The 9,834-nt window shown below is 40.6% G+C and overlaps 1 protein-coding gene across 1 annotated transcript in view; it reads right to left on the reverse strand.

Moving 5' to 3' along the window:
* The window catches only part of LOC103696764 (pre-mRNA-processing protein 40C), a 34,595-nt gene extending 29,385 nt beyond the window's left edge, over nt 1-5,210 (reverse strand). Inside the window, 1 exon segment of the mRNA XM_039118558.1 lies at nt 4,976-5,210. The gene's annotated coding sequence lies outside the window, so the exon portion shown is untranslated.
* Nucleotides 5,211-9,834: the final 4,624 nt, after the last annotated feature.

Genomic DNA, 9,834 nt, shown 5'->3' on the forward strand with positions numbered 1-9,834 from the left:
TATCTAAATAAGGCTGCAAATGGATCGGGTTGACCCGTGACCTGACCCGACCCACTTAGACCCGACCAACCCCAAATTGGAGGGCCTACGGGGTCGGGTCGGATCCTAAAGTTGAACCCGTTCTATTTTTTGGGTCAGATCTGGGTTTACTGAATCTCGACCCGACCCGGACCCGACCGGATCCATTTTTTTGGATCAATTTTGAATCGTTTACCCAACGACCCGATCCGACCCGACCCAAACCCAAATTATCCGTTTAGGCCCGCAGGCCCACAGTCTACCGGTAAAAACTAAGCTAAAAATATTTTTTATTAAAAAATGCACAAAAAATAGCAAAAGAAGGTGGGGGAGTGGTACAGTAGTACTTGCCCCCTAGATCACGCCTCCCCACTCCATATGGTGGCGGAGTGTCATGTCGCCCTTAATGATGACGGAACGGCTATAGATACGAGCATCCCCTCTCCCCCTTTTCATCCGAAATCGGGTGGCCTTCCCTGTTCTCACCAGCTTTTTCTTTGAATTTTTTGGGCTGCAGGGCAGTGGAAATAGAAGGAGCCGCCGTGGTTGTTGCTGCTTCCCGAGGGCAACAGTTGATCGTCATATGACAGGTGGCAGAATGTCATGTTGTTCTTAATAATGATGGGACGGGCTATAGATACGGACGAACCCTCTCCCCTTCTCATGTGAAATTGGGTGGCCCTCCGTGATCTCACCACGAAGTAAAAAATAAATAAATAAATAATAATGGCTTAGCTCTGTCGTTAACTCTTTCTTCTTCCACTCCCTTTTTAGCAGCAGCAGCAAAAAAACCCTTCTTTGCTAACTCCATGCCTTGCATTCATTCATAAATTAAAGCAGCAAGTCCGGACCCGACCCGAACCCGACCTGGACCCAAATTTTTTAGGTCAGGTTTGGGTTATGCATGAATCCGACCCGACCCGAATGACCCATTAGATCAAAAATTATAGTCGTGGAACCGATCCGACCCGATCTTCAATGGGGTCAAGTCTGGATCCAAAATTAGAACCCGAACAAGAAACCGGGTCGGATCGGGGTCACTCAAGACCCGACCCGCCCCGACCCATTTGCACCCCTACATCTGAATCTTGTATCCATGTCCATGCAACAATAATCTCATGGCCCTCATCAAAATTTCAATAGTTTCCAGGTCAAAAAGATAGCCTAAAACTATAGTCTAATTTGTTGAAAATTTTCTAAAACTTTTTAATGCATAAATTTTGCAAGAAAATCGGATTTCAAGACCTTTGATTCATGCAAGAATTTTGCAAGAATAACTTTGAGACCTACAAGGCTACAACTGATTCTTCATAGCTCTTGGCGAAGTTCCAATATTTTCTAGGTCAGATGATGGCCAAGTCTATCGTTATAAACCAGTGTTTTGAAAGGCGCATTTAAGTGCAAAATGCAGGTGAGGCACACCCCTAATGCCTCGCTTTGGTCTAGGCTCATTTAATCAAGTGTGCGTGTATAGGCTTAGAGGCCCGTACGTCGTTGAAGCCCTAAGATGCCAAAAAGGCTGCCTTGTTTAAATGAGGTGCAAGCACAAATCAAAATTGTCCATCAACTAAGTGGTTTCTTTAGTTAGGAAAAAAGGGGAAGAAAGTGGATCAGATCTAGGACTAGGTTTGTTACGGTCTTCTCCACTTCCCACTTCTTTTGTTTGGCAACATCCAGCCACTTCTAGCAGTAGCTAGGCCTCTTCTGGCAGCATCTAGGCCTCTTCTGGTCCGAGTAAGTTCTTCTTCTTCTTCATGTTGCTGGAATAGGGACCGTGTCCCCTATGTCCTCTTCTTCCCAACATTCTTCTTCTTTCTTTTCTTCTTCCTATTGCTAGAATTGGCTTCCTCTTCAAGTTGCTAGAACAAGATCTTCTTCTTCTTCTCCCTTAGCAGTAGCAGCTACTACTTCTCTATTCTATGAAACAGGTGGTGTGAAATAGAAAATACTTTGATAGGCAAATTTTGTGGTAAAGTTACAAAGGAAAGGATATATCAAACAAAGCAACAGATTGTTAAAGGATATAGAAATCCCAAACCTTATAAGAAATGCCCAGAGCATGTTAAGGAATAAATAAGCTAATGAATTCGTTGATGAAGAAGATGAGGAAGATGACGCTATGGAGATCGGTCATCATGTGAAAGACCCATGAGTTCAAGTACAGGGAGAACTATCCAATCCGAATATAAAAAGCGAAAGCCTTAGTGTCCCATGGATTTACCCCTTACTTTTGATATAGAACATGTAGTGGACAAAAGAAAAGAAGGCAAGTCGATCAATAAAGCGTGCAAGACATGACAACACGAATGTTTGGTGCAAGGATTGCATTTAAAGCAATGACCTTAAATAACTTTAAAGTGATGATTAAATCCATAGAACAATATGGACCTGGTTTACAAACACCAAGTTATCATGAAGTGAGAATTCCTTCCTTCAAAAGAGCAGGGGATAGCACAGCTAAGATGATGGACCATAGGGAGGAGTCAGCAAAAAATGGGTGTCCAATCATGTCTACTAGATGGAGTGATAAAAGAAAAAAGCATGGTACATCGTACCGTACGGAACCGAACGAGGCATACCGAACCGAGTGGTACGGAGCATATCGTACCATACCGGTTCGGTACCTATACACGGTGTGGAGGGCGTACTAACACTCTGTACGCCGAACCGGCCTCGTACCATACCATACAATATACATAGTGACAGAGTGGCATTGGTACAGAGCCCAGTACTGAGGCGGCGTACCTTGGAGAGAAAACTTATTACTTTTTGGTAAATGCTTGAGAAGGATTATGTTTATTGCATCTATGGATTATTTGTTTGTTGAGCCTATAGATCCTTTCTCATATGTGAGGGTAGGTGATAGGTTGTTTGAACTTCTTGATGGTATGGTGGAGCATATTGGGGACAACTATTGTTCAAGTGATCACAAACAATTATTCAAGTTATGCGATAGCTAGTAAGAATTTGGATATCTTTCTATTTGATTATTGATTAAAGATATGAAAATTTGAACGTATCTATTAGCCTATTTCTTGATTCCTTTTATGTTAATCTTATAATTGAATTTCTTTCTTTTGTAAAAGGAGATTGCCAGATACTAAGCAATCACATTTTTATTGGACAAACATGTGCCACATATTGCTTGGATTTGATTATGGAAGACAGGGAAACTGGCTGATATTAAGAGGATATGGAGGCTAAACAGCTTCATCTAAATCCGGTGATATTAAATATGATGAGGTGATCTACAGGGCAAAAGGAATTGCTTAGGCCAGTAGTCACTTGATTTGCTACCACTTTCCTAACACTTTTGAGCATACATTGCAAAAGAGACAACATAAGAAAGATGTTTATGTAAGGAACAGAAGGGTAAAAGAGTGGCTGAAATTGTTATAATGCCGTACTTTTGGAACATGGTAGTTTATAGCCTCAAACTAACCGAGCCAGTTGTTCATGTTCTATGGATGGTTGATGGTGAAAAAAAGCTGGCCATGGGGTATATTTATTGAACTATGGATACAGCTAAAGAAGCCAATGCTGTGAGCTTCAAAATGAAGGAAGAGAAGTGTAAGGAAGTATTTGAAATCAATGATAGAAGGTACAATTGTCAGTTACATCACCCTGTACATGCAGTTGGGTATTTCTTGAACCCAGAATTCTATTATAACAATCCAAACGTTTAGAATGATCAGAAGGTTTATATTAATCCATAGCAAGGTTGGTTCCATCCATCAAGATGTGGGACCTGACAACAGAGGAGTTGACTTATAAACAAGCTGATGATATCTTTGGAATGGACATGACCCTTGGGCAAATAAAGATGAAAGCATCAAGTAAAACTACCTTTAGCCATTAGGACAAACAATAATATTATACTAGACTTACTAGTGGATTTATAAAAATTGATTGGATATTAATTACAACTTACTAGTTGAAAACAATACATATTTTTGTAGTAAGGTGGTGGGCTTCATATGGAGCTTCTCTTCGTAATCAAGAACAGTTTGCGATAAGGGTTTTGAGATTGACATGTAGTGCATCCAAATATGAAGGAACTTGGAGTACTTTTGAGTTTTGAACATGTGAGTCACTAGTGCATAATTACGTGATTGAAAGTAGATAGGAATAGAATCTTCATAAATTAAATATTCCATCAAGAAATCTTAGTTTTATGCCAAATTCTTGATAAAACTTGTCTTTCAAAATCTTGCAGCTTAATAACAAGAAGAGAAATAGGTTAGATCAAAGTCAGTTGAATGATTTGGCATTTGTCAAGTACAATCGAGCTTTGAAGCAACGAGACAAGTTTTGTGGTACAATTGAATTATTTATTATATATACATACAGATTAAGACAAAAGTCATTAGGACAACGATTCATTGCTACTAGTTTTGACAACTATAGCTTAGAGCCGCCCCTCATACCCGCCATTGTTTTAATAGACTAGAGACGGGCTACCAGGGGGACGCTTGGCAAATCTACCAGGCAGGTGCCCAGAGTTCCATGAATATAGAAGAAAATTAAAAGAACATATATCTCAACACAAATTAAGAATCAAGTATAAAGTAATTACCAAACATCTGTTAATTACTAAATACCAGTACAATATAGACAAGAAAGTAAGTCGTGTAATGGAAAAAGACAGTCATGTTCGAATTCCCTCGACTTTTAAGTCCCATATTACAATCACAAATGGTGAGATTTCAGATATAATAGTTAATTATTTTCTAAATTTTTTAGCACTCTGGCAACAGGTTGTCAGCCTCGACACTCGGCACCTAACCAGCCGGCGACGCCGCCCCACCAGCGGCAGCCCCAAGAACAGCCGCTGCTGCTGATGCCGGCGGCAGCCCTACCTGCAGCAGCTGCTGCCGTAGCTGCCATGGAGGCAGCATCAAACAAGAAAAGGGAAAAGATTTGGGGATTACGTGAAAAAATGAATCGAACAGACTACCTGCGCTCGACCACCGAACGCTGGCCGCTGAATGCCCCACCAAGCGCCGATCACCGCAACTCCGAAGATCCTTTTCTTCTCTCGCTCCCTGCTCTCTCCCTCGACCAACTAGGGTTTAGAGTTCTGAGATCTTGGGGCGTTAATAGCGAAATGGATCAGAAGGGAAGCGGGATAAGTTGAGTCGCAGGGGTTGGGTTCCGGATTACGTGTATCCCGACCCTGTCTCCCTCTTTCCCACTCGGGTTCTCGACTAGAAGCGAGCCGGCCGCGGGCGCGCAGAGCTGTACCCACACCGGACCCAATCCGGAGATACCTATAGATGGTCATGGGTCCAGGAATAGAATCTAGAAATTTTTCATATTAGGCATAGGTCTGCTGCCTTTCTTGATTAGGACACTAGCTCACATAGTATTTTGGAGTATTGCTTTGATTTTTATGAACCCAACTTCTGGCATGGACCCGAACAAACCCCAATCTAGACATGCAATGCTTTATCCAGGTATACAATACAATTATATTCCTACATTTTTTAAAACATATTAAATAGAGGCTGAAAGCTATCCTTAAATACTTTTGATTGCACAAGTTATATTGAACTTTACAAGTAACAAACTAAGCGTAATACAAGTTTCAATCATCACAAGGGTAAGATCTAGCAACTCAATATATTTATGAAATGATATATAAATAACCCAATGGAAGTCAATGGTGATACAACTAAATCCTCAACTTGTTTATTGCATGTTGGTGACTCAACAATGAACTAGGACTTACCCCAATTGTCACGCTTCTTTTTCTTAACGATTAGAGGTTATTGCAGTGCATCCTCAAAAAGTTAAACCTAGATAATTATAGTATAACCTATTTTCTCTTAGGACTCATTATTCTTAACTTATATATGATGATTTTACAAAGATTAAATGAGATAACGAAAAAATATATATCAAATTTATATGATGATATAAGCTCAAAATGCCTAAATTGAACTTGCAATTATAGGATGCAATTTTTTATTACCTTAATTATTGGAAATTCGTGCATCCCATTACACTCAACAAATAAAAGGACTTCAATATGTCACACCTAGCAACGCATAGATGACAGCAACTTCACAACTATCTTAATGTCTGTCGTCTCCAGCTCATTGCCAAATTAACTTAGGTCATCTTTTATTATGAGAAGATAAGAATTAAAGGGACAAAGCAATTTTGTGATCAAAGCCTTGACCCATATGTTTTCTAAGTTTCATACAATTAAGACTCAAGTTTATACCTACGCTCCTCTACTTTTATTCTATATTCATAGCCACGAGTCATCAAAGTGGGGTCTCTAGTTGGATCATCTCCCTCAAAATTTCCATCTTGCCATCTTCTCATTGAAGTGTTATCACAATCTTGAACCTCCATTTTAAAATTTACATCTAATCTCTCTCTAGTTGGAAGCCTAACAACTCATAGGTCCCTGCATCGCACCTTACATTTAGTTCAAAGAAATTCAGCCATTGTAATTATTGTTAAAACATCTATAGACCTGATAGAATCTATTAAAAAGAGAAAGAAAGAAAAGTTTTCTTATAAAACCTAGGGCCTAAATGTATTGCCTAATCATGATAATTCTTCTACTATCATCTATGAGCTTCTCTCCTTCCTAAGATTTAGCATTTGAAGCTGCTACCTAGCTTAGGTAGCTAGGAACCTAATTTGGACGAGGCAAAGAGTTAGATTTAGGCTAATAGGGAAAGGGCCATAAGTGCACTCCCCCATTCCTCCTAAGAGAAAGTCCTAAAGGAAAGAAAGAATTTTCTATCCTATTCTTATGCATGATAGTAAATAAAAAAGAAAAGAAAGGAGGGGGGGAAGAGGGAGAGAGAGAGGGAGCGCATGATGGTAGTGGAAGAGGGAGGGAGCATATTGGCACTCGAAGCTCCTCGAGAGCTCTTTCTTGAATAGATGTTATTGGAGAGGCCAAGATTAGGGATTCATGGAAGAGGAAGGGAAGAGGGGAGCAAGATGAAGCTAAGGTTAAGGGTTTGGAGGGGAATTCAAAGCGGCCTCTCTAAGCCTTGCTAATTTTAGCCTAATTTCTAAAGGGTTAACTAATTTTATTTGGGACAGAAGAGAGTATATTTATAAAGGAGGGTGGGTGATTCAGTATTTGAGATTTAGGAAGAAAAAGGGCAGAGCTATATCTAAAGGATAAGAAATAATAGGTACCTCAATCCTATTGGCTCTATAACTTTGAAGGGATTAATAAGGTGGCTAGGATTGAGGGTTAAGATACATGGAGGGTGTATTTATTGTATTTTTTTAAGAAACTAAGAGTTAGGAACTTATGATTGTTTGAGAGAGAGAGAGAGGTTGATTTAAGGGTCGAGATTTAGGTTTGCGAGATCTAGAGGCTAGGATAGGTTTGAGATGGCTTATTCTTATTAGTTAGAAGGTAGATGCATAAAATTAAAAATGTGTAGGGTTAAGATTCAAGACGTGTGTGTTTTCATATTGGTGTTTGGTGCAAAAATAAAACTGCTCTCCCAAGTGTAGGAGATTCGCACAAGTAATATAACTCGGGAGTCCGAGGTCGATTCCTCAGGGAACGATCTAAAGATTATTAGCGTAATTTTTAGATGTAATTTTCAGTTGATTTTCAAAAGTTAAAAGCAGAGGATTAATAGATAATTAAACAAAGTTCAAAAATATAGAGAAGGCTGGGGATCCGGAACCCTCCTTGACAATATTACTTTCAATAAATAAACTCGGCGATTCTTGATTAAAGATTAATATGATAGAGTAGTTCTAATGATGGAGTATACAATCTGAAAACATGAATTCAACATCTAAGTATTTATCGTGCCGGTTACGTCTACGACAAATCAAACATCGAAACAATCCATACATCAATATATATATAAACCATAAAAGATCTATCTAATAAATAAATATTCAAGAATTCAAAACATACCAATGGATATAAAACAATTAGAATAAAAGTTTAGAGTATACTTGATGAAAGCAACATGACAAGGATTCATCCATCACCCTTTGCCAACGGAATTAGCAAACCATTACAAACATCAGCCTCTCTCTTTCTCACTCTTTTTTTTTTTCTTAATAACAGAAACAGGGCATCCCCTGTTTCTCTTTACACTTTTTTTTTTCTTTCCACTCCAGCCGCCCGGCTCCTCCTCTGTTTCTCCTCCTTTCACCCCTTTCTCAGCCGTTTACCTCTTATACTCATCTCCCCCCTCTATGGATCTTGGGGATGCATTGGAGATCAATGCGAACGGCTGATCTTGGGCGCGTGAGGTTGGAAGGATGAGGTCGCGGATGCTGTGGAGGAGGCGGACGGCTGGGCGGTGATCGCGGATGGCCGGAGGAGGCGGAGGTGTGGAGGCTTGGCATGAATCCCGATCTTCTTCAAATGGATGCACAGAGATGCTCGGGAGCTGATCGCGGATGCTGGGAGATCGTTGTGAGAGGATCATGGACGCTGATCTCGGGTGAGGACGACGCGCTATGGATGAAATGCGGGAAGGCTGGAAGTCCGCTGCTGAGAATGCGGGGTAGGCGGATCCTGGCTGGCCGTGGGATGCTCGGACGCGAGTTCCGGCTGTGAATCGGCTAGGAGATGCAGCGGGATCGGAGGAGGCTCTGATACGGGGTTGCACGCTCGGGAATGGAGATGGAGGAAGCTGGGAGGCGCGTGATCTCTTCCGGACGGCCGCTGGGAGGATTCACGGAATGCTGGAAACGGCCGGATCCGACGCTGATGCTGGGAGATGATTACGGGCTGAAGCATGGGAGCGTTGATCGGGTTGTGAATGGACTCGAGGAGGAGCGGACGCTGGGAAGCCTCTGAGATCAAATCACGAATTCGGGAGCTCGCGGTATGCTGAAGATGGTAATGGATGAGGGCTGCAGCAGGATCTTTGGCATGTGTCACGGGAAGAGGCTATGGCATGTAGATATGTGTAGCTCCGGTGCAAATGTGCTTGACCAGGTTCAATTATGCTCCTAACATCATTAGGCTTGGAGCCATGCCTTATCCCAAACTATACAAAATGCGCATTTAAACTCTTGATTTACAATAACCTTTGCACCACAAAAATATAATATTAATGCAACACTTTTATCATTATTTATTAGCAATAATATTAATTTAAGTGATGTGTAAATCGCACTTTTGTGCTCTCATCACACCCCCCAACTAGCTTATTGCTAGTCTCTTAGCAATTAACGGACAAATGAAAAAAAATGAGAGTGCAAAAGGTGTAGTTTAAACTATGACTTTTTATTGAAGCTAAAGATACAAAACTAAGATACGTACCCACTTTCATAGGGCATCACGATTGCACTTAGCACGTGCAACAAGCCGTTAAATCCCTAGGTTATCCTAGTGGACGAGTGTTGTCTCGTGAGGGTTTGTAGAGATGTTACCCACAAACATCATTCATAAAATGATATGACATGAGGTCCTAAATTCTAAGCTAATACCCATGTAATTAATATATATTTTCAAGCATGGCAACTATCAAAGCAAGGGGAAATACGAAAGTGTAGTGTGCATAAAATAGTATGACTTTCTCAGAGTACTAATACCTCTACCACAACATGGTACCGCTTGAATTTTAGATGTACTACTCAAGTTCACAAGTGTTTACTACAGTTTATTAGAGCCTGATCCATCAAATTTTCGGAATATCTTATGTTGTCTAAAATTGTCAAGAATGGTTCGCATAAAAAGAAGGAGCTATCAATCCCAACTAAATATCCAAAGTACACAAAGGTCCAATACAATGGAGTCAAACCAGCCATTACCACATGTCACTGGGTTCAACCCGACCAACCCTATTCATGCTTTTT

Source organism: Phoenix dactylifera, unplaced genomic scaffold, assembly GCF_009389715.1.
Source record: "Phoenix dactylifera cultivar Barhee BC4 unplaced genomic scaffold, palm_55x_up_171113_PBpolish2nd_filt_p 000373F, whole genome shotgun sequence".
Lineage (NCBI taxonomy): Eukaryota > Viridiplantae > Streptophyta > Magnoliopsida > Arecales > Arecaceae > Phoenix > Phoenix dactylifera.